Below are 27,165 nucleotides of genomic sequence, written 5' to 3' on the forward strand. Positions count from 1 at the left end.
CCACGCGCCGCCCCGGGTCGCCGGATCCGGCCCCCGGTGACCGCCTCCTCCCGGAGCCCGGCGTCCCTCTCCACTCCGGCGAACAGTGTCTCCGGCGCCGCCTCAGGATCCGTGCGCTGGATCTGGATCTGGGCTAGGTTGACCCCCTCTCCCCCGAAACCCTAACTCCCAGATTTTTATGCTATCTTTGACTGCTCGTATCTCCGCAACCGTAGATCCGTTTTGGGCATATGATATATCAAAATCTTCGCCTCGACATGTACACCATTTCATTCCATTGCATCATTTGCATTTGAGGTCATCTTGATACCCAAAATGCTGTTAGAAGGAGGCTTCGTGAGTTAAATTGCAGATCCGTTAGTTCATCATGCACTTTTGTCATTTTTGCTATGTTTAATCCGTGCATGATATGCCTGTGCCCCATTGGGATGTATTGTGAAGCATTTTGTCTTCTTTCCAGAGGTGCCACCCATGCATTTTTAGGATGTGTGTGTTGTCTTGTGCAAGCTTGCGAAGAGAGGTACCTGAGATTGCAGATTTCAGGGACTTAGTGATTTTCACTAAGTCTGGGATATTTTAGTTCATGATGCTATATGTCCAGCTTGTTTCCTAGTGATCCGTGCCTCTTTTGAGGATGATCAGTAAGGGAGTTTTGATATTTATGTCATGCTCTATCCATCCATGTCTTTGTTGGCATTTGTGGAGTGCTCTAGGTTGACTCAATCGAGCTCAACTTTTGCTTCGTTGTTAATCTGGGCAGATCGTCAACTTGTTTGCGATTTCGCCGATGCTACCGTTAGCGTTCCATGCATGCTATGCCTTCGTTCTTGCCATGAGTAGCTAGCACTTTGTGCCTTCTTGCTGGTTATATGCTTTCCTTGCCATGACTTGCACCGTAGTGAGTGAATCGAGCTCGTTTACATGCCTTCGTGAGTTAAATTTCAGCATGACTCAGTTTTTCACTAAGTCTGAAAACTGATTGTGTTCGAGCGATGTTCGTGAGCTCGGTAGAGTATTTTGTGAACCCTTTTGGCCCCAGGTCACTTTGGGTGTTTTATTAAGCTTGTTGAGTAGCTCCATGCCATGTTCTTACTTGTCATGTTCAGGTTTTCTATCATGTTGTTTTGCTGCTCCGAAGAGAGCATCGTGATCTGAAATTTCAGACTAGTGTTAATTTCACTAAGTCTGAAATCTGTTTTGCATTTGCGTTTTAGCCATGCTTGTTTGAACCTCTTAATGGATGAATTTGCCTATGGCTCAGTGCTAGTGTTTTGTCAACCATCTTGTGTACATCACTGCCATGTATTTTTTTTTCATGTTTGGTGGCTGTAGCATGTTCATTTCGTTGCATTTAGATGCCTACTTGCTGTAAATCGCGGACCGGTGTCATATCTTAAAACGCTCGCCATTTCCAAACCGTAGCTCCGATTCCAATGATCTTTATATCGTTTTCAAGCGATTTCATCCCCTCTATCCAGTGGAACACTTTGTTTTCCAAGTTGATGCCAGGTTCATGCATTTCCTGTCATATCTTGCATGTTGCATCCCGCATCGCATCCCACTTAGCATATCATCATTTTCATCATATTGCTTGGTCTTGCCCGTGGTTGATTGTATCCTTGTTGCTTGTTTGTCTTGTTGGGTAGAGCCGGGAGACGAGTTCGCTACCGAGGAGCCCGTTGAGTTTGCTTGTGAGGATCCAGTCAACTCTGACAACTGTGCAGGCAAGATGATCATACCCTCGAAATCACTACTATCTTTGCTATGCTAGTTTGCTCGCTCTTTTGCTTTGCCACTGCTACGATGCCTACCTTTTGCTTGTCAGCCTCCCAATTGCCATGTCGAACCCCTAACCCACCATTGTCCTAGCAAACCGTTGATTGGCTATGTTACCGCTTTGCTCAGCCCTTCTTATAGCGTTGTTAGCTGCAGGTGAAGATTGGAGCCGTTCCTCGTTGGAACATTTATTTACTTGTTGGGATACCATTATATTGCTATGTTATCTTAATGCATCTATATACTTGGTAAAGGGTGGAAGGCTCGGCCTCTCGCCTAGTGTTTTGTTCCACTCTTGCCGCCCTAGTTTCCGTCATATCGGTGTTATGTTCCCGGATTGTTGCGTCCCTTACGCGGTTGGGTTATAATGGGAACCCCTTGATAGTTCGCCTTGATTAAAGCTTTTCCAGCAATACCCACCATTGGTTTTACCATTTGCCACCTAGCCTCTTTTTCCCTTGGGTTTCCGGAGCCCGAGGGTCATCTTATTTTACCCCCCCCCCCGGGCCAGTGCTTCTCTGAGTGTTGGTCCACCTGTCAGCTACCGGTGGCTACCAGGGGCAACTCTGGGCTGGCCTACCCGTACCTAAGACAATCTGAGTGTGCCCTGAGAAAGAGATATGTGCAGCTCCTATCGGGATTTGTCGGCACATTCGGGCGGTGTTGCTGGTCTTGTTTTAACCTGTCGAAGTGTCTTGAGTTACCGAGATACCGAGTCTGATCGGAACGTCTTGGGAGGAGGTCTATTCCTTCGTTGACCGTGAGAGCTTGTCATGGGCTAAGTTGGGACTCCCCTGCAGGGATTGAACTTTCGAAAGCCGTGCCCGCGGTTATGGGCAGATGGGAATTTGTTAATGTCCGGTTGTAGATGACTTGAACTAAACTTAATTAAAATGAATCAACCGTGTGTGTTACCGTGATGGCCCCTTCTCGGCGGAGTCCGGGAAGTGGACACGGTGTTGGAGTTATGCTTGCGCAGGATGTTCCTTTAGCTTCTCGCTCGTGCTTCGCCTTCTCTTCTCGCTCTCTTTTGCGTATAAGTTAGCCACCACATGTGCTAGTCGCTTGCTGCAGCTCCACATATATTTTCCTTATCCATTCCCATGAGCTTAAATAGTTTTGATCGCGTGGGTGTGAGATTGCTGAGTCCCTGTGGCTCACAGATGCTACAACTCCAGATGCAGGTCCAGGTGTTTCTGCTCCAGTTGACGATTACGAGCTCAAGTGGGAGTTCGACGAGGACTCTCAGCGATACTACGTGTCCTTTCCGGATGATCAGTAGTGGTGCCTAGTTGGGGTTATCGATTCAGGACCTTGTCGCATGTTGGGGGTCTTTTCTATTTTGGCGCCGTAGTCGGGCCATGAGTGTTTGTTTGATGGATGTTGTTTATGTACTCTGATGTGACGTGGCGAGTGTAAGCCAACTATGTTATCTCCCCCTTTTATTATGTATTACATGGGATGTTGTAATGATTGCCTGACTTGCGACATTGCTTTCAATGCGGTTATGCCTCTAAGTCGTGCCTCGACACGTGGGAGCTATAGCCGCATCGAGGGCGTTACAACTTAGCTCCGCGCTGGTGAGAATATGTCCAAGACTAGATTAGGTGCTGGCCGCAGCCTTTTGTCTTCTTTCATTGCTTCTCCCTTTGGTTGTCACTTTCCCCCGCTGGATTTAAGTTGGATTCGAATTTGAGATTTGCGTGTGTTCGGGGAAGGGGTGCTTAGTCTCGTTCAAGCAATTTCTCGCGTTTTGATTGCCACTTCGCCTCAGCTGCCTCCCCTCGTGAGCCCCTCGCGAGCCGGGTCAGGCCTAGCTTGCGCGCAGCCCAGACTGCCGCCGCCGCGTCCTCTCAGGAGGGCTTTTTACTGCAGATCCTACGGATTCAATCAGGGAACACTCGGGACACCACAGCCTCCCACAGGCTACCTCAGGGCCCGCACGGGACGAAGGTAAACTAGCCAACCAGCGCGTCGCTTAGTCAGCCACTTGGCGCGGGCGCATGTGCAATGTAATATCTACTAATACGATGAACACAAGTTTTACATAAGGGGCTCCCCCTCCCAAAATGCTCTCACAACCATCAGGCCAAAACCTGAGTTCTATTCATGCAGGCTAAGGAAACAGGAACGATGCATAATCAGTCGAATAAACCCCCAATGCGTCCTCAGGAGCACCTCCCGAACCGTTGCTGGCGTCGCTGGGCTCGCCATCGCTGTCTGCGTTGCCGCCAGCGGCGTCAGGGCCATTCACCACACCGCCCTCGTCGGCAGGCACGACCACGCCGTCGTTGTCTGAAGCGAAGGCCCAGACAAGGGCATCCACATTGTCTTCCACCTAGTGCGCCAGGTCGTATCGGACGGCCTGGGGGACTGGGGCGATGGCGGCATCGAAGTCGAAGTGGGGATCCATGTTCCGGAGATGGCTGAAGACACGGGAAAAGGCGCGCCCGAGAAGGGCGCGGCTCCTCTCATCCACCAACCCGTCGGCCCTGGCCGACCGCGTCTCCAACTGCATCACCACGGCGGTGAAGAACTGAAGGTTGCCGGCGTAGTTGACTGCGTGCGGCTCGCCAACAGCCGCCTTGCAGATGTTGCCCAAGGCTATGTTGGCTCTCTCCCGAAGCGTGGTGAGCATGGGCCGTGCTCATACTCCAGGACCTGCCGCTGACGTATCTCGTCCGCACTCTGGCGCGCGACGGCCTCAGCCTCCTCCACCCGATGGCGAAGAAGGAGCACCTCGGCCTGGGAGGTGGTTGACTCCCCTTGCGTTACCTCAAGGGCGGCCCGAAGAGCATCGGCTCGCCGCGTCGCTTCCTCCAGCTTGGCCCTCAAGGCTGCAGGCCTACCTTCAGCCTCGACCCGGATCAACCCCAGCCTCTCCTCGAACTCGTGCTCGAGGTTCAAGCACGCCATCGCCACTCGACGTCCGACCTCCTCCAGGACACGGGCTTCCCGTGCAGCGACATCATCCTCCGCCTGCGTCACCAAGCGCTCCCTCATCTCCAGATGCTCGTACTCGCGGGTACATTTGGCGGCTTCCAGCGTCAGCACCTCCTCACGCTTCTGGAGCTCTGCTGGGTCGCCCGAGGCCACCTTCATCGACGCGAGAGCTGCCTCGCACAGCTCCACTTGCTCCTCTAGTGAGTGGCACCAGGCCAGGAGCTCCCGAGCCCGCTCCTCCGCCGCCTCTCACCGTCGGTCAGCTTCCCGGGCCTCCTCAGCAGCTTGAGATCGGGCCTCCTGAGAGGCCTCCAGCGACGCCTTCGCCTCTTCGTCGTCAAGATCACCCTGATGGCGCGCAAGGGCGATGGCGCCCTCCAGCTCGCGCCTCTCTGTAGCCAGGTGCAGGCCCTCGGCCTCAAGGCGCGCGTCTTCGTCAGCAAGCTCCTCCCCAAGCAGGTTCACCGCGTCAGCCGCCCTTCGAAGGAATCCTTAGCGACGAGCGTGACGCTCTCGGGAGCGCTCGAGCACATCTTCCACACCATCATCTGCCCCAAGCAAGCGCCGGGGGCCAAAAATCAGCACTCCCCCTCCGGGCAGGGGGCTGGCACCCTCGCGACGGCTGGGCACGCCGCGCCGGAAGCCCTGCCTGGAGCCAGCCCGTTCCCAGATGAAGAGCGCAAGGAGCGCCTCAGCCAATCGCAGTCCACGACCAGACGAGAAGCCCATTGCAGGCTGGCTATGCCACAAGAAGGCCCGCGAAGGAAGATCGCGGGGTGCACAGGGCCTCGATGCGCCTCGGGATGGTTCGCCCCTCCGATCGCCCTCACCACAAGGGCTGTGCTGCTCGGAGCACTTGAGGACGGTGGAGGGGGCGAAGCCAAGGGGGACGACACCTCAGCCACCTCCACGAGCTCGGCCAGAAGGGGCCTGCGGAGCAAGGATCAGTAAAAGAAACAGGAGGATCGGGAGCTGGAAAAGAAGAAGGCTTACTCATCAGTGGCGAAGTACTTCCTATGCTTCAGCAGGCGACAAGGGTAATCGTCGCCCAGGGCCTCCTTTTTCTTCCGAAGGGCCTCAAAGTCCACGCGGAAGCAGCCCAAGAGTTGAGCGCAGGGATCAACTTGCGACGAAGACGGAGCGTCAAGGCGATCCACGTCAGGGGCGCCCGCCTGATGCGTGCTGCCAATCGCCTCGCCAAGAGAAGCGGATGGAGCCTCAGGGGCCTCAGCCGCAGGCGCTAAGGGCAGCTGCTTGCCACCCTCAGCCTCAGCGGCACAGGTCCTAGGAGCTGCTCCCTCATGAGCATCACCCGGCGCTGTCACCCCGCCAGGAGCTCCCTCTGCCTCTGGCGCATCATGCCTCCCTGCTCCGCCACTTGAGGAAGAGTCGCCCTGGCCGACTGGAAGGGCAGTCACCACCACTGGGTTCTCGCGAGGCCCCTGGAGGCCGGCGGGGTGCGGCCCCCACTCATCAAAGATAGGCATCTGATTCACAAAATCGCCCCTGTTCTGGCAGAGGTACGGCAAGGCCCATCCCTGCTGGATGCAGCCAGGGTTGGGGTCCCCAGTCAGGATCAAGAGCGCCGTCCTCACCACTTCAGGCGTCAGGTCCTCTTCCTGGAGCCTCATACGATCATCACGCCCGCTGAGGGCCCACATCCGGCGGGAGTGGCGTTGGAGTGGAGCAACACGGTGTAGCAGGAACTCCTTCACCACCTTGGGCGCAGTCAAGCCAAGCAACCTCAAGAACGCGAAGTGCTGCCAGACGAAAACGAGCCGGGGGCTCTCAAGCGTCTCCTGGCCCCAGCCCGAATTGGGGACAACAGGCGAAGTTGGCTCCGACAGCAGGGGGCTGGGCACCCCTAAATCCACATACAGCCACCGCTCGCGGAACCCAGCCGCGGATGGAGGGAGCCCGAAGTCAATCCCTGAGGCCGCTGTCTCAGATGCGGCAACGAAGCTCACGCACGTCGAGAATTTGGTAGGATCGACAAGGCGCAGAGAGAAGAAGTGGCGCAGCAAGGCAACCAAAGGAAGGATGCCCATCATTGCCTCGTAAACAAAGGCGAAGACAGAAAGAAGGGTGATGGATTCAGGACTCAGGTGCATTATGTGGATCTGATAGTGGGAAAGCACGGCATTGAAGAAATCAGAAAAGGGGTGAACCAGACCCGCCCACAGGGCGTCGACAAAATACTGGACCTCGGTGGCTATCCTGTCGATGGAGAAGTGAGACGCGGGCCAGGCCATCGTCCTCCCACACTCATTGAAGATGGTAGCCAGAGCCGAGCTGACCTTGCCCAAGCCCTCGGCGGGAGCCGCCAACGGCGGCGACCAAGGCGGAGGCATGGGTTTCTTCCCTCTTCCCTTCTTCGTCGTAGCCATGGCGATGGGAAGGGGGGGAAGGTTCGATATTGGATTGGAAACAGAAGCTGGAGTTCAAGAGGAGGAAGGACAAAGGGCGCTCGAGCCACAAGAAGGGGAGCGGCTGTGTATGACTGCGAGTCCGCCTAGCATGGAGCAAAATAAGGGGGCGTGGGGGAACAGTGCCGCCCACGTCCAATAAACCGCCAAGTGGCGCCCAAGGCCGCAGGCTGTTAGGGCCTGCGACGCTTCGCCCTTGCCCTTTAGCCTCCCTGCACGGCCAAGCCCGGGCGCGCCTTGGGCCCGGGGGCTACTGTCGGCGTTCTAGGAACGGGGGTCCCCAGACTTGCCTGCCTGCAGCCTGCGGCATGGCTCAATGGGGGCCCAGCATGGCCCATCTTCATCAACACAGACCCAAGACCCTCGCAAGGGGCCAAGCCTCGCGGGGCGGACGACGCGGAGCTTCCTCAGGCACGGCCTCATCAGGCTGGCTCGCGAGGAGGCGGAGAGATCAAGGGGAGGTACCTCACGAGGTGCCTATGATGCAAGCCATGACGACCAAGGGCGCCAGGCGGGCGCCAGCCCGCGCAGTGTCCTCCTTTCCTCTTTGGTGCAAAGGGAGCAAGCGCAGGCGAGAGCATCAAGCAAAGGCACCCGTTTCGGTGCAACAAGACCAAGCCCAGTCCAACGGCAGGGAAGAAGTCATTGTGGAGCCCAGCCAGCGTCACCACCAGAGCCTTTGGCAGGCGAGGACCAACTTTAGTCAGGATAACTGTACCAGATGTTCCCCTTCAAAATGGCCAATTGTTGGCGCCCTTCCCACTCAATATTTGGGAAGAGGCCCAGGGCCTCTGCCTATAAATAGGACTAGCCACCCCCAGGGTAGAGGGGGCACACACGGACAGATCGGAATCGCAATCAGAGAGGAGCTAGAATAGAGAGAGAGAGAGAAGGGTGATTGAACTCCTCCTAGCAGTTCATCGCCCCGGCCAAGGACAGACCCTCGCGAGGCTGTTCTTCCTTGTATTGCTCATCATAATCAGCCCAAGAGGCAATCCACCACACCACAATGGAGTAGGGTATTACACCACATAGGTGGCCCGAACCAGTATAAACCCTGTGTCTCTTGTGCTGTTCTTTCCGTAGCTTAGATCTTTGTGAGGCGGGGGGTGCAGGTAGGTAGAAGGCGTAATCTCCGCGCGCACCCCAGAGTTCGAACCTCAAGGGTCTGCCGGAACCCGAAATCCGACAGGATGCTTGTCAGGTGATCCCTGCGATCAAAAGTGATCGGGCAGGCCAACCAGGGATTGAACTTAGGGGTGACGGGCTCTACGGCGCGTGTGTCTTGGAGTGCATGTTTGCCTCTCTTCTTCGTCACGTGGATCATGTTCACTGTTTTTACCTGTGGTGGGAATTTTTTCTGTCCCCCAGTGCTTTGCTGGCGAGGCTTGTCCTCGTCTTCACTTGGTGTCTCCCTCCCCTTGTGTTCAGCATTTAGCTTATCGGCCTGCTTGAAGACCCAGCATTCTCTGTGGGTGTGATTTGCAGGTTTATCGGGGGTGCCATGAATCTGACATAGTTTGTCCAGAATCTTGTTTAGGCTGGACGGTCCATCTCTACTGCCTTTGAAAGGCTTTTTTCGCTGAACCGGTCGAGAGCCCCTGAATTCGGTGTTTACCGCCATGTTATCTGGGCTGTCTTCTTTATTTCGACGCTTGCTTTTACTGCGTCATGGTTTTCCATTGTCGTCCCTGACTTCGGATGTGCCTGGGTCACTGGTGCTACTATGGGCTAGCCAGCTATCTTCGGCCGCGCAAAAGCGGGTCATGAGGCTTGTCAGGGCTGCCATTGTTCTCGGTTTTTCTTGGGCGAGGTGTCTGGCGAGCCATTCGTCTTGGACGCTGTGTTTGTAAGCTGCTAAGGCTTCAGCGTCTGGGCAGTCGACGATTTGGTTCTTCTTAGTGAGAAATCTGTTCCAAAGCTTTCGGGCTAACTCTCAGGCCTGTTGAATAATATGACTTAAATCGTCTGCATCCAGAGGTCGGACATAGGTCCCTTGAAAATTAGCCCGAAAAGCATCCTCAAGCTCCTCCCAACTTCCGATTGAGTTTTCGGGGAGGCTTTTCAGCCAGTGCCGAGCTGGTCCTTTCAGCTTGAGGGGCAAGTACTTGATGGCGTGGAGATCGTCTCCGCGAGCCATATGGATATGGAGGATAAAGTCCTCAATCCAGACCCCAGGGTCTATGGTTCCGTCGTACGCCTCTATGTTCACTGGTTTGAATCCTTCTAGAAATTCATGGTCCAGCACCTCATCGGTGAAACATAGGGGGTGTGCGGCACCCCTGTATTTGGATGTGTCATGGTGTTCTGACGGTTGTAGTGTTCGGTTTTGGTTGTGCGCTGGAGCACGTTTCCTTGACCCGTAGATGGATCTGGTCGCGCCGGTCTTGTGAATGAAGTCCTCACGTGAAGGGTGTGCTGACTTATGTGCGGCCTTGTTAGCCTCTCTATCATGGCCGCAAGGTGGTTGATTTGACCGGTCGGCTGTTTTATTTTTCGGCTGTGTGGTCTCTAAGGCCTCATCATCAAATTCAGGAAACAGCTTGCGCTTTGGATAGCTCTTTGTGTGGTAACTACCACCATACTTTTCTTCATTGTCGAGCATGTTGTTCCATCTACTGTTGAGCGTATTCTGCGCGGCCTTAAGCCTTTGCTTCTTCTTCTTCAGACTCCTCACGGTGGCAATAAGCCTTCTGCGGAGGTTCTCTTGCTCCAAGTGCCTTTCCGGGATGATGTGTCCATCTTCGTCCGGACTGTTTTCCTCTCCGGAGGGAGGTTGATGAGCTTTATCTGCGGCGTCGCCGTGTTCGGACAAAGGATCCGTACTATGTTCACTGTTTGTTGGTTCATCCTGCTCTGCCGCTGGGTCAATGTGGTTGTCGTTTCCTCTGGAGTCGACTGGGGTGTTATTTTCTCTTGCGTTGTTATCGCAGTTTTTACCAAGGCGGGATTTGGAGCGGCGCCTACGCCGACGCTTTGGTTGCTTCTCGAGGGAGCTATCCTTCGCTGCATCCTTCCGTTCCTCATCATTGTTTTCTTTGGGTGTATCCACCATGTATATGTCATGTGATGAAGTGGCTGTCTAGCGCCCTGTGGGCGATGGTTCCTGTTCCTCTCCTGCATCGTCGTCCATGTCGTTGATGTCTTCGGAGTCGAAATCGAGCATGTCGGTTAAATCGTCGATAGTGGCTACTAAGGGTGGTGGGTGGGGAGCGAATTTCTTCGTCGTCCGCATCCCATTCTAGCCGGACATAGTTTGGCCAAGGTTCTCCTGACAAGGAGAGGGACCTTAATGAATTTAGCACATCGCTGAAAGGCGAGTGCTGAAAGATATCCGCGGAGGTAAACTCCATGATCGGCGCCCAATCAGATTCGATGGGCACGGACACAAGCGGCTCGGAGTCCTTGGCCGGGGAAGAATCTAGTGATTCGGCAACACGGGTCTCGTGGGAGGTGAAGTCAGTATTCGGCTCTATCGCCACTGAGAGTGTGGCTTTCGTGGCGGGGTCTATCCACCCGTCCTTTGATGGCGCAATTTGTTCCGGATTAAGGGCCGGAATAGTTGCAAGCATGATCTCCCGAACACTGTCTGACGGCAAAGCTAAATCATGCTCGTCATGATCGTGCGGCGCACCTTACATGGGCTCGAATCCGCTGAAGATCAACTCTCCGCGGATGTCCGCAGTGTAGGCGTAGCTTTCAATCTGCTCCAGATGGCCAAGCGAGTTGGCCCGCAGTGCGAAGCCGCCGAATACGAAGATCTGTCCAGGGAGGAAAACTTCACCCTAGATTGCATCATTGCCGATGATCGAAGGAGCCATCAAGCCTTACGGTGACGTCACAGTGGAACTCTCAATGACAGCACCAATGTCGGTGTCAAAACCGGCGGATCTCAGGTAGGGGGTCCCGAACTGTGCGTCTAAGGCGGATGGTAACGGGAGGCGGGGGACACAATGTTTACCCAGGTTCGGGCCCTCTCGATGGAGGTAATACCCTACTTCCTGCTTGATTGATCTTGATGATATGAGTATTACAAGAGTTGATCTAGCACGAGATCGTAGAGGCTAAACCCTAGAAGCTAGCCTATGGTATGATTGTTGTTGTCCTACGGACTAAACCCTCCGGTTTATATAGACACCGGAAGGGGCTAGGTTTATACAAAGTCGGTTACAAGGGAGGAGATCTACATATCCGTATTGCCAAGCTTTCCTTCCACGCCAAGGAGAGTCCCATCCGGACACGGGGCGAAGTCTTCAATCTTGTATCTTCACAGTCCAACAGTCCGGCCAAAGGATATAGTCCGGCTGTCCGAGGACCCCCTAATCCAGGACTCCCTCACTTAGATCTCCCTGGCAACAGCGCCAGAAATCGTTCTTGCTACCTCTTGAGCATGTGTTGGTTTTCCCTTGAAGAGGAAAGGGTGATGAAGCAAAGTAGCGTAAGTATTTCCCTTAGTTTTTGAGAACCAAGGTATCAACCCAGTAGGAGACTACACGCAAGTCACCTAGTACCTGCACAAACAATCAAGAACCTTGCCACCAACGTGATAAAGGGGTTGTCAATCCCTTCACGTCCACTTGCAAAAGTGAGATCTGGTAAAGATAAAAAGATAAATATTTTTGGTATTTTTGTTGTATAGATTGGAAAGTAAAGATTGCAAAATAAAATAAATAGTAAACTAAAATTGTAAATCAAAAACTTATATGATGGAAAATAGACTCGGGGGCCATAGGTTTCACTTGTGGCTTCTCTCATGAGAGCATATAGTACGGTGGGTGAACAAATTACTGCCTAGCAATTGATAGAAAAGCACATAGTTATGAGAATATCTAGGCATGATCGTGAACATAGGCATCACATCCGTGTCAAGTAGACCGAAATGATTCTGCATCTACTACTATTACTGCACACATCGACCGCTAGCCAGCATGCATCTAGAGTATTAAGTTCATAAGAACAGAGTAACGCATTAGGCAAGATGACATAATGTAGAGGGATAAACTCAAGCAATATGATATAAACCCCATCTTTTTATCCTCGATGGCAATAATACAATACGTGCCTTGCTGCCCCTGCTGTCACTGGGAAAGGACACCGCATGATTGAACCCAAAGCTAAGCACTTCTCCCATTGCAAGAAAGATCAATCTAGTAGGCCAAACTAAACCGATAATTCGAAGAGACTTGCAAAGATATCAAATCATGCATATAATAATTCAGAGAAGAATCAAATATTGTTCATAGATAATCTTGATCATAAACCCACAATTCATCGAATCTCGGCAAACACACCGCAAAAAGTATTACATCGAATAGATCTCCAAGAACACCGAGGAGAACTTTGTATTGAGAACCAAAGAGAGAGAGAAGAAGCCATCTAGCTAATAACTATGGACCCAAAGGTCTATGGTAAACTACTCACACATCATTGGAGAGGCTATGGTATTGATGTAGAAGTCCTCTGTGATCGAATCCCCCTCCTGTAGATCACCGAAAAAGGCCCCAAGATGGGAACTCACGGGTACAGAAGGGTGCGGCGGTGGAAAAGTGGTTTCGTGGCTCTCCTGGATGTTTTCAGGGTATAAGAGTATATATAGGTGAAAGAAGTAGGTCAGTGGAGCTACGAGGGGCCCACGAGGGTGGGGGCGCGCCCTCCTGCCTCGTGGCCGCCTTGTTGTGTCTCTGACTTCCACTCCAAGTCTCCTGGATTGCGTTTGTTCCAAGAAAGATCCTCGCGAAGGTTTCGTTCCGTTTGGATTCCGTTTGATATTCATTTTCTGCGAAACACTGAGATAGGCAAAAAAACAGCAACTGGCACTGGGCCTCCGATTAATAGGTTAGTCCCAAAAATAATACAAAAGAGCATATTAAATCCCATTAAACATCCAAAACAGATAATATAATAGCATGGAAAAATAAAAAATTATAGATACATTGGAGACGTATCACCTGGCTGACCCGCCTCCCCCACTCCCCCCACAAACCCAACCACCAACCCCATCCCACCCGAGATTTGCCCCCTCTCCCCCTCTCTCCTCCTCTCAAATCCTTCTCCAAATCTTCCAAATTTGAAAATTTTGTCCGTGTATTTTGAAACCAATCCCTCCCTCAAGGTAATCTCCTTCGATCCTCTTGTTTGGATCCAAAAAATGCTAACATTTGCTCATTCGTTGCTAGTTTGGGGAAATCCTAGTTTTTTATGGATCTAGAAATTTGTATGGAGATATGCGATGTTTGTATGCCAATTTTCTAGGATTAGGCTTGTTAGTACGTTAGGGTTAGGGTTATGGGTGTTGTTATTTTGGTGCTAGGGTTAGGATTGTTAGTATGTTAGGGTTAGGGTTATGGTTGTTGTTATGTTGGGGCTAGGGTTAGGATTGTTAGTATGTTAGGGTTGTGCTTATGGTCATTGTTAAGTGGGGGTTAGGGTTATTGTTTCACATCTATGTTAGGGTTTGTATTACATGTTAATCGTTAGATGTGTACTTATGGAAGATATGTTACGTTTTGTTGTTTGAATTCTTATAGGGATGGGAAGAACATGTGTCTTTGTTCATCATGTGGAGAAAGACGCCCTTTTGAAAGGCAATATTGAACCAGACCCGGATGAGCTTGACATGGTGTTTGATAGTAGTCCTAGCTATGTGGAGGTCTTGGAACCAGACCAGAAGTTCACCCTAGTGACATCGTTGAGTTGGAGGGAAGGAATAATGTTGGTTTTGGAATGCACATCCATTGGAAGACAATGCATGTGAACTCCGAGCAACATTGGGTTGCATACAAGGAGACAGTGGCCTAATCACTAGACAAGGCTCTTGAGTTATTTGCTACGAATAAGGTTCATTCTAGTTTGCATTTGGACTTGAACGGGAACCCCTCCCCCTTGGTTGCTAGTAGTCATCCACCCTTGAACCAAGATGAAATTGTTGAACCTCCTTTGACCCAACAAGTGAGGCCAACATTGAGCCTGATACTGAACAACCAAAATGAAGCTTTACAAGAGGAGAATGATGAGTATGAGTACGATAACAATGAAGTTGATCTCCATGACAACAATGTGGGTGATCTCGACAAATATCATGTGTAAGAGACAATGGACCATTCCATCCCTTATTCCCGTGGCTATGCATCAGAGTCGGATGACGAAGGTCCGGAAGAAGAAGTTAATGAGGAGGGGTTCATGGTGAAGGAGGCCGAAGCTTTCGAGAAGGTATTCGGGCGGGCTCATCGGACTCCATTGTTCAAGGATGTTAGTCTCGCGGATGAAGCCGTGGTAGATGGCAGCAAAGGTATATCTCTTGGAGTTAGGCCAGGTTCTCACCGGGATTTGGAAAACGGCAAGAACGAGATTTCTCCCGGGTCTTAGTTCCAAACCTTCTTGGAATTGAAGATGTGGCTCAACAACTACTCGATTATGCATTATCGTCCACACAAGGTGGTGAACTCAGACATCATGCGCTACAGAGTTGCATGTGAAGAGAAAAATGTCCATGGATTGTGCGTGCAAGACCATGGAAAGGAGGGCCCATTTGGCACATAGTGAGTTGTGTACCAAGTCAGATGTGCCGAGGCAAGAGGGTGGATGGGAAGGTTGTGTCCTAGAACCACAGACAACTCACGTATGAGTTCACTGCTTACAGGCTTTGCAACTCAATATCCACACTTCCAACAGTGAGCATCCAACAAGTCATGGACCTTGTGAAAGCCATCTTTCATATAACAAGGTGAAATATGACAAGGCATGGAAGGCGAAGCAAGCCTCATTTAGGATGTTCTATGGTAATTGGGATGAAGCATACATCCGAATCCCTAGGTTGTTGTTAGCCATGGCCTCCAGAAACACGGGCATGGTTCATGTGGTCGAGCCTCATGGGGAAAAATAACGGTTCTTGAGGAAGGACCGTCCAAGTATTTGGCCGTGCATTTTGGGTGTTCAAGCAATGCATGAGGGCTTTCGAACACTGTCGGCCGGTCATCGCCATTGATGGCACGTTCTTGATCGGACAATACAAGGGCACCTTGTTGGTTGCAATATCAAGTGATGACAACAACCATGTGTTGCCTTTGGCATTTGCTTTGGTTGAGGTGGAGAACAATGACAACTGGGAGTGGTTCTTGCGTATTTTGAGGACCAAGGTGTTACACGCTCAAAGGGAAATTTGTGTCATATAGGTGTTACCTAGACAAGTAGGCCCGGTGTCAAGTGTCAGTGTCGACATAAAGTAGGCCTGGTGTCGAGTGTCATAGTGATCATCGAGAAGCCAAACCATTCTGCAAATTTCAAATAATTAACATATGTTAGCTAACTACCTATCCAATATATGTATCCAAAACAATACAGGGTTCTATAATGGTTTCATGTAAATAACATCTCAACATATGTATCCAAAGCATTCTTGTCAATATGAATCTAGGATTTCATCTAACTCATCTAAAAATACATCAACACAAACATATAGACAATCTTAACAATATAGGTTTTCAACATACAAGCATATCTTTTCAATAGAAATAAACTAAACTAGGGTTACAAAATAATTACAAATCGTCTACAAATCTTAAAGTACCACAAATATATACACATGCAAGATTCTAATATAATCAAACAAGGGTTCCACAAATCTTCACAATAAGATACATTTTATGGATAGAAAGAAGGGGATCAGAGGAGAGTACCTTCTAGGATGGAATGGTGAAGACATCCACAGACCAAATCATTAGTTCCGAAGATTTTGGGAGAGGGGATTGAGAGAGGGAAGGAGCAAGCCGCAAGCGCTGCTTCTGTAACTGGAAGAATGGGGTGGGTGGGGGAGGGCTAGCGCGCGGCTGCCTCTAAGTCACAGTGCAGCACTTACGAGCCAGGCGCTACACATTATAGGTGTGGCGCCTAGCTCTCAGACACTGCACTGCAGGGTGCGGGCCCCGGGGGTGCCATGCTGGATAGATGTGCAATGCCTGAGAGCTAGGCGCTGCACCGTAGGGTGTGGCGCCTTCGTGTCGGGCGCCACACAAAACATTGAGCTGAGTGATTTTTTCCGAACAAGTTCACTTTGTGAATTCTTTTCGTCCATAGGTCAAAATTGTCAAATTTGCCAGCGCCATCATGCTCGATGCCGCAGAGCCACACATCACATCATAGGGCGTCAACTTGCAATACCACACCTCGCCGATAGCAGCATGCAGTCCCCTACCAAACACCATGTGGACCCTACCGTTAGAGCATCTCTAGCAGACCCCGTATAATGCCGACCCGCATAACGTGTTTATAGTTTGAGGAACATCTATTTTGCGGGGTGAAATAGTGCGCTACAGAATAGACCCCATATATGAAACTGTAAAATTTTAAAAAAGCTTTCGGGGGAGAAATTGTAACAAGAATGATCATTCATAGTTCATCTACATACTACTTTGATCATAGTTCATCATATACTACATTGATCTACTACTAGAGGGGGATCTGCGGGCTTGAAGTGGCTACCAAAATGGACGAGCTCGCGGTGGCGAGGACGATGCGGTGGAGGATCTTAGTCATCGGTTAGTCCTCCTCGTTGAAGCTGACGAGGTCGATGTACATCTTCTTCTGCTCCTTGCGGACGCACCGCCACTCATCATCCTTCTCCTTCGCGGCGAGGTTGGCCGTGACTGCCTGCTTGAAAATGAGCTCTTGGATCTCCTCGTCGTGGCGGTGGTGCTCCTCCTCCTCCTCTTGCAAGCTCCGTGCGGGAATCGCGGTCGCGACCGCCTCGACATAGCTGTTAATGAAATCTTTGGGACCGATGACACCTCGGCGCGGGATCTCGTCCGGCTCCCGCTTGACGACGACGAGCTCGCCCTCCTCCGGCTCCCTCTTCACGGGGACAAGCACCGCGTCGGAAGGGGCCCTCATGCCGGAGGTGAGCCACGCGGCAGAGGAAGAGCCCATGGCCGAGGAGGGCGTCCTCCTATGCTGGCGGTCTTACTCCTCCATCTCGCGATGGAGGAGCCTTGCCGGTGGCTGGAGGACTTGGTTGGTCCACTTCCTGGCCGTGCGCTTGCTTGCACCGTCGCATGGACACACTGCTCGCGCTCGGGGTCGTTGCCCCAGTAGAAGCTGCGGCCGGAGCTGCAGTCGCAGCTCCACATACCGCCCCACTTGGCGGCTGGAGGCGGAACAGGGCTCACCGGCGGCGAGAAATGCAAGGGAGGGAGTGGGCAATCACGGGGAAACGCGGCGGTGGGCGGCGATGGGGGATAGGGTTTTGACATGTATCAGCGCCGCAAACCCGTAGTTATACAACTTTGGGAGTAAGGTTTGCGGGCAGTGGTAAAAAAAATTACGGGCCGGACAAAAATTGGGCCGAGCCCATATACTCGCCGGAATTATGTGGGTTTGCGCGTTATACGGGGTCTGCTAGAGATGCTCTAACAATTCCAGTCGTAGGTGCAAAAAATGAGAGGGATTGGTGGGCACGACCATGGAGATCAGTACGCAGCACCAGCGCGCTTGCCGGTTGGCCCTTTTCTGGCGGCAACCCCCTCCTTCCTGCTTCGCTGGTGAGTTGTACCTGCATCATGCGATGCAAAAAGAATCACCCTTGCTGCCACTTGCACCACATGTTGGAGATGGCTGTTGTAGATGACATGTTGCGATTGCAAAGGTTCGATGCGCGACAACTGGTGAGGTTGGAGACAGAGGAGAGCAGTGATATGACTCCAACGTATCTATAATTTTTGCTTGTTCCATGCTGTTATATTATCATTATTGAATGTTTTACAATCATTTTATAGCAACTTTATATCATTTTTTAGACTAAACTATTGACATAGTGCCCAACGCCAGTTGCTATTTTTTGCTTGTTTTTTACTTCACGGAATATTAGTACCAAACAGAGTCCAAACACAGCGAAACTTTTTGAAGAATTTTTTTGGACCAGAAGGCACAAGATGGGCCAAAGAAGTATCCGAGGGGAGGCCCGAGGTGGGCACAACCCACCAGGGTGCGCCCAGGGGGGTTGTGCCCCCTCGGTGACCTCCCGCACCACCTCTTCGCCCTATAAATACCCAAATATTCTAGAAACCCTAGGGGAGTCGACGAAACACAATTCCAGCCGCCGCAAGTTCCAGAACCACGATGTTCAATCTAGACACCATCACGGAGGGGTTCATCATCCTCATTGGTGCCTCTCCGATGATGCGTGAGTAGTTCATCATAGACCTATGGGTCCGTAGTTAGTAGCTAGATGGCTGCCTCTCTCTCTCTCTTTTGATTCTCAATACAATGGTCTCTTGGAGATCTATCTGCTGTAACTCTTTTTTGCAGTGTGTTTGTTGGGATCCGATGAACTTTGAGTTTATGATCAAATCTATATCCATGAATATTATTTGAGTCTTTGGGATCTCTTATATGCATGATTATTTATAGACTCATATTTCTTCTTCAAATCTTTGATTTAGTTAGGCCAACTAGATCGATTTTTCTTGCCATGGGAAGAGGTGCTTTGTGATGGGTTCGATCGTGCGGTGTTCTGTCCTAGTGACAGAAGGGGCAGCAAGACACGCATGTATCAATGATATTAAGGATAACAAGATGGGGGCTATTCCTACATGAATAGATCTTGTCTACATCATGTCATCATTCTTATTGCATTACTCCGTTTCTCCATGAACTTAATACACTAGATACATGCTGGATAGCGGTCGATGTGTGGGCTAATAGTAGTAGATGCAGGCAGGAGTCGGTATACTAATCTTGGACGTGATGTCTATATATTGATCACTGCCTTGGATATCGTCATAAGTATTTGATTTTCTATCAATTGCCCATAGTAATTTGTTTACCCACCGTATGCTATTTCTTGCGAGAAGCCACTAGTGAAATCTACAGCCCCCGGGTCTATTCTTTATCATATTTGCTTTGAGATCTATTTTTATTCGCTTTTGTTTTCAGATATGTTATTCCCAAAACCCAAAAAAACCTTGCTGCACTTTTTTTTACTTATTTTATTTTGTGTTTTAACGAGATCTATTTATCCAATCTATCACAATATTTATCCCGTCAACTTGACAATTTCTAGCGCTGTTACCTGTAGAGAGATTGACAACCCCTCGTAAGCGTCGTGTTGCAAGTATTTGTTCTTTGTGTGCAGATACCGTTTACATAGTGTTGCTTGGTTCACCTACTGGATTGATAACCTTGGTTTCATAACCAAGGGAAATACCTACCGTAGCTGTACTGCATCATCCCTTCCTCTTTGGGGAAATACCAACGTAGTTCAAGCAACATCAAAAGAAATTTATGGCGCCGTTGCCGGAGACACATCATCAACATCTATCAGGTTCCTAATCGCAAATCTCATCTCCTTGCAATTTATATTATTTGCCATTTGCCTCTCGTTTTCATCTCCCCCACTTCACAAAAATTTGCCATTTTATTCGCCCTCTTTTTCGTTCGCCGTTTCCTCATCAGATCTATTTTTCTTTGCAATCTTTCTTGCTTTACGTTATGGCTAGTTCTTCCTCTATTGCGTGTAATCCCGAGAATTAGGTTCTTAATTTTAAACAAAGGGGAGGGGAGAATCTAAAATATGCTTGGTATAGAATTTGCAATGCTCATAATAGATCTATTCCTAAGCATTCTACCGTTGTTCTTCTTCACAGTTTTTATGTTGGCATTACCACTTGGTATAGATTCATCCTTGATACAATTATGGTGGAAATTCCTTGATGTGTCCATCTTTGGATGCTTTTAATGCTATGGGAAATCTAGTGGGTTCACCACCTATCATTGTTAATGACACAAATTTGACTCTCGAGCATGCTATGCAAATATTAGATGCTATTGAAAAGAAGATGATTACTGAGGAACAAATTGAAAATTTGGATAAAAGAATGCATAATCTTGCTAATAAATTTGGGTCAAAAGCGGGAGAGTTCTTTAAGCTACTAAAGGAAAAGGAAACCGTAATCAATGAAAGAATTGAAGAAAGCCCCTCTTAGATTGATAAATTGGAAGAAATTTTTAGTAACTTAAGCTCCGCCTTTTCTTCCGTTAAAAATATTGAAAAAACTCCCGTAAAAATTTGCAAGTTTACTCAAGCCACTAAGAACAATGGTGCCACTTCTAATAACAACAAGGAAGATCTTCAAATGATTAGTATTCACCCTGATTTTGTTGAAGTGATAAAAGATCCTACTTGTAAGAATGAATTTTTCAATCTCGTTCCTAGGAGTATTGGTATTGAAAATTTATATGCTAAATGTTTGAAGAATATTGGTTGTGTGATTGAGGAATTGGAAACCAAAGATGACAATACTTGAATCTATGCATTATGCCTAGCAAGGGGCAAAAAATGATAGCGCTTGTTGGGAGGCAACCCAATGAAAAAAAATTATTTTTACCTTTTTCTTTATGGTGTTGAGTGTTTACACAATTATGCTACTGTTATGATTGTGTTTTTTAATTAGTGTTTGTGCCAAGTAAAGCCTTTAGGATTATGTTGGGTGATGATTGATTTGATCTTGTTGAAAAACAAAAACCTTGTGCGCCAGTAGCAGAATTGTTTAAAATTACATAAGCATGATAAAATTATGATTTTTTACACAATATTGATATGAAAATTTCCTGCGTTTTCCTAAGTTTTCAGAATTTTGGAGTTACAGAAGTATACTAAGTTTCTAGTGTTGGGGATCGTTGCATAAATCAAAAAAATTCTACGCATCACCAAGATCATCTATGGAGAGACTAGCAATGAGAGAGAGGGGAGTACATCTTCATACCCTTGAAGATTGCGATGCGGAAGCTTTACAAGAACGCGGTTGGTGGAATTGTACACGCGGCGATTCAGATCGCGGTCGATTCCGATCTAAGCGCCGAACAACGGCGCCTCCGCGTTCAACACACGTACAGCCCGGGGACGTCTCCTCCTTCTTGATCCAGCAAGGGGAGAGGATAAGTTGAGTGAGAGCTCCGGCAGCACGACGGCATGGTGGTGGAGCTTGCAGTTCTCCGGCAGGGCTTCGCCAAGCACTACGGAGGAGGAGGAGGTGTTGGGGAGGGAGAGGGCTGCACCAGGGGAAGGGTGCGGCAGCCCTCCCACCTCACCTCTATTTATAGGGGCAAGGGAGAGGGGGGCCGACCCCCGCCAGATGGATCTACAGGGGACGGCAGCCAAGGAGGGGAGGCTTGCCCCCCAAGCCAAGGGGGCGCCCCCTTTAGGGTTCCCCCCCTCCCAACCCTAGGCGCATGGGCCCTAGGGGGGTTTGGCGCCTAGCCCACCTAGGGGCTGGTTCCCCTCCATATTCAGCCCATAGGGCCCTCCAGGGCAGGTGGACCCTCCCGGTGGACCCCCGGAACCCTTTCGGTGGACTCGGTACAATATCGATAAACCCCTGAACACTTCCGGCGACCGAATAAGGACTTCCCATATATAAATCTTTATCTCCGGACCATTCCAGAACTCCTTGTGACGTCCGGGATCTCAACCAGGACTCCGAACAACATTCATTAACCGCATACTAATTCCCATAACAACTCTAGTGTCACCGAACATTAAGTGTGTATACCCTATGGGTTCGGGAACCATGTAGACATGACCGAGACATCTCTCCGGCCAATAACCAATAGCGGGATCTGGATACCCATGTTGGCTCCCACATGTTCCACGATGATATCATCGAATGAACCACGATGTCGGGGACTCAATCAATCCTGTATACAATTCCCTTTTTCTACTGGTATGATACTTGCCCGAGATTCGATCGTCGGTATCCCTATACCTTGTTCAATCTCGTTACCGGCAAGTCTCTTTACTCGTTCGTAACACATCATCTCGTGATCAAATCCTTGGTCACATTGAGCTCATTATGATGATGTCCTACCGAGTGGACCCAGAGATACCTCTCCATCACACGGAGTGACAAATCCCAGTCTCCATTCGTGCCAACCCAACAGACATTTTCGGAGATGCCCGTAGTGTTCCTTTATAGCCACCCAGTTACGTTATGACATTTGGCACACCCAAAGCATTCCTAAGGCATCGGGGAGTTGCACAATCTCATTGTCTAAGGAAATGATACTTGGCATTAGAAAGGCTTTAGGAGACGAACTACACGATCTTGTGCTATGCCTAGGATTGGGTCTTGTCCATCACATCATTCTCCTAATGTTGTGATCCCGTTATCAACGACATCCAATGTCCATGGTCAGGAAACTGTAACCATCTATTGATCAACCAGTTAGTCAACTAGAGGCTCACTAGGGACATGTTGTGGTCTATGTATTCACACATGCATTATGATCTCCGGATAACACAATTATAGCATGAACAATAGACAATTATCATGAATAAGGAAATATAATAATAACCAGTTTATTATTGCCTCTAGGGCATATTTCCAATAGTCTCCCACTTGCACTAGAGTCAATAATCTAGTTACATTGTGATGAATCGAACACCCATAGAGTTCTGGTGTTGATCATGTTTTGCTCGTGGAAGAGGTTTAGTCAATGGATCTGCGACATTCAGATCAGTATGCACTTTACAAATATCTATGTCTCCATCTTGAATAAATTCACGAATGGAGTTGAAGCGACGCTTGATATGCCTGGTCTTCTTGTGAAACCTGGGCTCCTTGGCAAGGGCAATAGCTCCAGTGTTGTCATAGAAGAGAGTCATCGGGCCCGACGCATTGGGAATAACTCCTAGGTCGGTGATGAACTCCTTCATCCAGACTGCTTCCTGTGCTGCCTCTGAGACTGCTATGTACTCCGCTTCACATGTAGATCCTACCACGACGCTTTGCTTGCAACTGCACCAGCTGACTGCCCCACCATTCAAAATATACACGTATCCGGTTTGTGACTTGGAGTCATCCGAATCTATGTCGAAGCTAGCATCGAAGTAACCCTTTACGACGAGCTCTTCATCACCTCCATAAACGATAAACATATCCTTAGTCCTTTTCAAGTACTTCAGGATGTTCTTGACCGCTTTCCAGTGTTCCATGCCAGGATTACTTTGGTACCTCCCTACCAAACTTACGGCAAGGTTCACATCAGGTCTGGTACACAACATGGCATACATAATAGACCCTATGGCTGAGGCATAGGGGATGATACTCATCTTTTCTCTATCTTCTGCCGAGGTCGGGCATTGAGCCGTGCTCAATCTCACACCTTGTAATACAGGCAAGAACCCTTTCTTGGACTGATCCATATTGAACTTCTTCAATATCTTGTCAAGGTATGTGCTTTGTGAAAGACCAATGAGGCATCTCGACAATCTCTATAGATCTTGATGCCTAATATGTAAGCAGCTTCTCCAAGGTCCTTCATTGAAAAACACTTATTCAAGTAGGCCTTTACGCTTTCCAAAAGTTCTATATCATTTTCCATCAATAGTATGTCATCCACATATAATATGAGAAATGCTACAGAGCTCCCACTCACTTTCTTGTAAACACAGGCTTCTCCATAAGTCTGCATAAACCCAAACGCTTTGATCATCTCATCAAAGCGAATGTTCCAACTCCGAGATGTTTGCACCAGCCCATAGATTGAGTGTTGGAGCTTGCATACCTTGTCAGCATTCTTAGGATCGACAAAACCTTCCGGCTGCATCATATACAATTCTTCCTTAAGGAAACCATTAAGGAATGCCTTTTTGACGTCCATTTGCCATATCTCATAATCATAGAATGCGGCAATTGCTAACATGATTCTGACGGACTTCAGCTTCGCTACGGGTGAGAAGGTCTCATCGTAGTCAACCCCTTGAACTTGTCGATAACCCTTAGCGACAAGCCGAGCCTTATAGATGGTCACATTACCATCCATGTCAGTCTTCTTCTTAAAGATCCATTTATTCTCTATGGCTTGCCGATCATCGGGCAAGTCTGTCAAAGTCCATACTTTGTTTTCATACATGGATCCTATCTCGGATTTCATGGCTTCAAGCCATTTGTTGGAATCCGGGCCCGCCATCGCTTCTTCATAGTTCAAAGGTTCACCATTGTCTAACAACATGATTTCTAGGATAGGGTTGCCGTACCACTCTGGTGCGGAACATGTCCTTGTGGACCTACGAAGTTCAGTAGCAACTTGATCCGAAGTTTCATTATCATCATCATTAAATTCGTCTCTAGTCAGTGCAGGCACCACAGAAACATCTTCCTGAGCTGCGCTACTCTCCTGTTCAAGAGGCAATACCTCATCAAGTTCTACTTTCCTCCCACTTACTTCTTTCGAGAGAAAATCTTTCTCTAGAAAGGATCCATTCTTGGCAAAAAAGATCTTGCCTTCGGATCTGAGGTAGAAGGTATACCCAATAGTTTCCTTAGGGTATCCTATGAAGACGCATTTTTCTGACTTGGGTTCGAGCTTTTCAGGTTGAAGTTTCTTGACATAAGCATCGCATCCCCAAACTTTCAGAAACGACAGCTTAGGTTTCTTCCCAAACCATAATTCATACGGTGTCATCTCAACGGATTTCGACGGAGCCCTATTTAAAGTGAATGCGGTAGTCTCTAAAGCATAACCCCAAAATGATAGCGGTAGGTCGGTAAGAGACATCATAGATCGCACCATGTCCAACAGAGTACGATTACGACGTTCGGACACACCATTACGCTGAGGTGTTCCATGCGGCGTGAGTTGTGAAACAATTCCACATTTCCTTAAGTGTGTGCCAAACTCGGGACTCAAATATTGTCAGGACCCCGACTCGATGTCACATCGATCTAGCTGGTAACACCTCATATCACTTTGCGGCCTCACGCACGGTATTCCCACGGGTGTCGCCTTACCTTTTCCCGGGACCGTTTGCGCCTTTTGGCTCACGTATATGATAGTGTCGCTAGCATCCATATGATAAAGAGCCCGGGCTGACATGACTAGTCGTAAACCCAAAGTGGCACAGACTTACAAGGACAGGCATCCATGACCCAGCTTCGAACGTGTCGGTCATCAGCAAGTGGGTCCGGGCTGTAGCACTGGGCTAACAGGACTCCGGTAAACCGGGCTGTAGCGGGCTAACAGGACTCCGGTACTCAAAGCGTGACATTTCCCCGAAGGGACAGACACATGAACGAAGAAGGACACATGCCGGCCAGCCTAAGTGTTCCAGAGCAGTAGCAAGCTACCATGGCTCAGCGGTAACACTAGGAGACATTTCCCGGTAAGAGAGGCTACTAAAGATAAACAACTAGATAGTCAGATCCCACACATACCAAGCATTTATGTCATACACACAATATGCTCGATATGTGCAAATACAACGAAGCATCACAACATGACTCTACGACACAAGTACTTTATTTAAGGCTCAGTGAGCCATACATAACATACACAAAGGTACGGGTCTCACGACCCAACATACAAGTCATACAGTCATACAAACCAGCAGCGGAAGTAACTTGTCTGAGTACAGACAACTAGTAAAACAAAAGAGGCTTAGAAAGCCTAGCTATACTACGTGGTCCTTCACAAGCTCGGGGTCACCACCTGGGTCTTTAGCCTACTCGTTGATGTCAACGTCTACATAGAACCCATCAGAAGGGGTTGCAGCGTCTTCTGTAAAATGTAGATTATAGCAACATGAGTACAAAGGTACTCAGCAAGACTTACATCAGATCCTACATACATGCATAGTATCAAGAAGGGTTGGTGGAGTTATTGCAGCAAGCCAGCTTTGACTCTTGGCTAGGCTATCCTACGATACTCCAACTTGAAATGGTTTTGCGCACACGAGTCCACTACTCACCACTTCAATACACTACCGAGGATCCACCTCCGTCTTCCTACGGAAGAGCCATCCTCGGCACTCACACTTATCTTGAGGCTTTTAACAGTTTCCATTTACTTGTCTATGAACTGTATAGGCAACCAAGTAGTCCTTTACCGCGGACGCGGCTATTCGAATAGATCATGTTAACCCTGCAGGGGGTACTTCTTCATACACGCTCTCACCACTTACCGTCGTTTACACGACATGTACTCGGCAACCTTCAAGCGGAAGCCCAACGTGGGTATCGGCCACGACCTACCTAATCACCTAAGCCTCCAGTCCAGGTTTATCGCCTATTCAGGTTCCATCCGCAGGGAGTCCGGCCGAGGTTTCCCATACGGCCCCGAACGATGTGAACAGGGTTCCCGAGATACCTAACGGGTATTCGGTACACCCGGCCACGTACCTACCGCATCACAACCCACCCCTACGGTCAGCACTGTCCACGGCCTCTAGTAGGCTACAAACACCAGAAACTACTTGCAACTCCTGGACGGAGAACTAGGGTGAATAAGAAGCCGAGAGGGTCCATTGGTTTCGGGCCCAATGCATGGTAGTAGCTGATTCTTAAATCACACATACAGATCTCAGTGCTTAAGGTCGGCTTCAATGAAACAACCCACCATGTACTCCTACATGGCCTCTCATCGATACCTTTACCAAATCGTGTTCACCACACCACTCTCATTACCGACATAACATTTCACTCTAGCCCATCACCCAGATGAACCAGACCTGACACGACTCTAAGCATAGCAGGCATAGCAAGGTAGGAACAACACATACATATGGCTCAATCAACTCCTACACATGCTAGTGGGTTTCATCTAGTTACTGTGGCAATGACAGGTCATGCAGAGGAAATGGGTTCAACTACCGTAGCACACAGCAGTTTGAATCGCGTTGTCTTAATGCAGTAAAAGAGAGCAGGAGCGAGAATCATGGGATTGTATCGATATGATCAAATGGTTGGTTGCTTGCCTGATGGTTCGATGCACTGATACGGTTCTTCGTTAGGGTAATCACGGTACTCCTCGGGGACAGAACCTGTCGCAAAGGGCATCGGTACACAAGCATCACCAAACAATGTGCAACAATATGATGCATGCATGAAACATGGCAATATGAGTGTATTGGGCTAATGCAACTAAAACCAGGGGTGTTTGAACAAATTTGAATCAAGGATTCAAATTTCAAATTCAAATATGGCCTTTTAAAGTGCCTTTTCTTGTTCTGCTTAAAACATCAATTTAACTTGTT

This window comes from Triticum aestivum, chromosome 3A (assembly GCF_018294505.1).
Source record: "Triticum aestivum cultivar Chinese Spring chromosome 3A, IWGSC CS RefSeq v2.1, whole genome shotgun sequence".
NCBI classification, from domain to species: Eukaryota; Viridiplantae; Streptophyta; class Magnoliopsida; order Poales; family Poaceae; genus Triticum; species Triticum aestivum.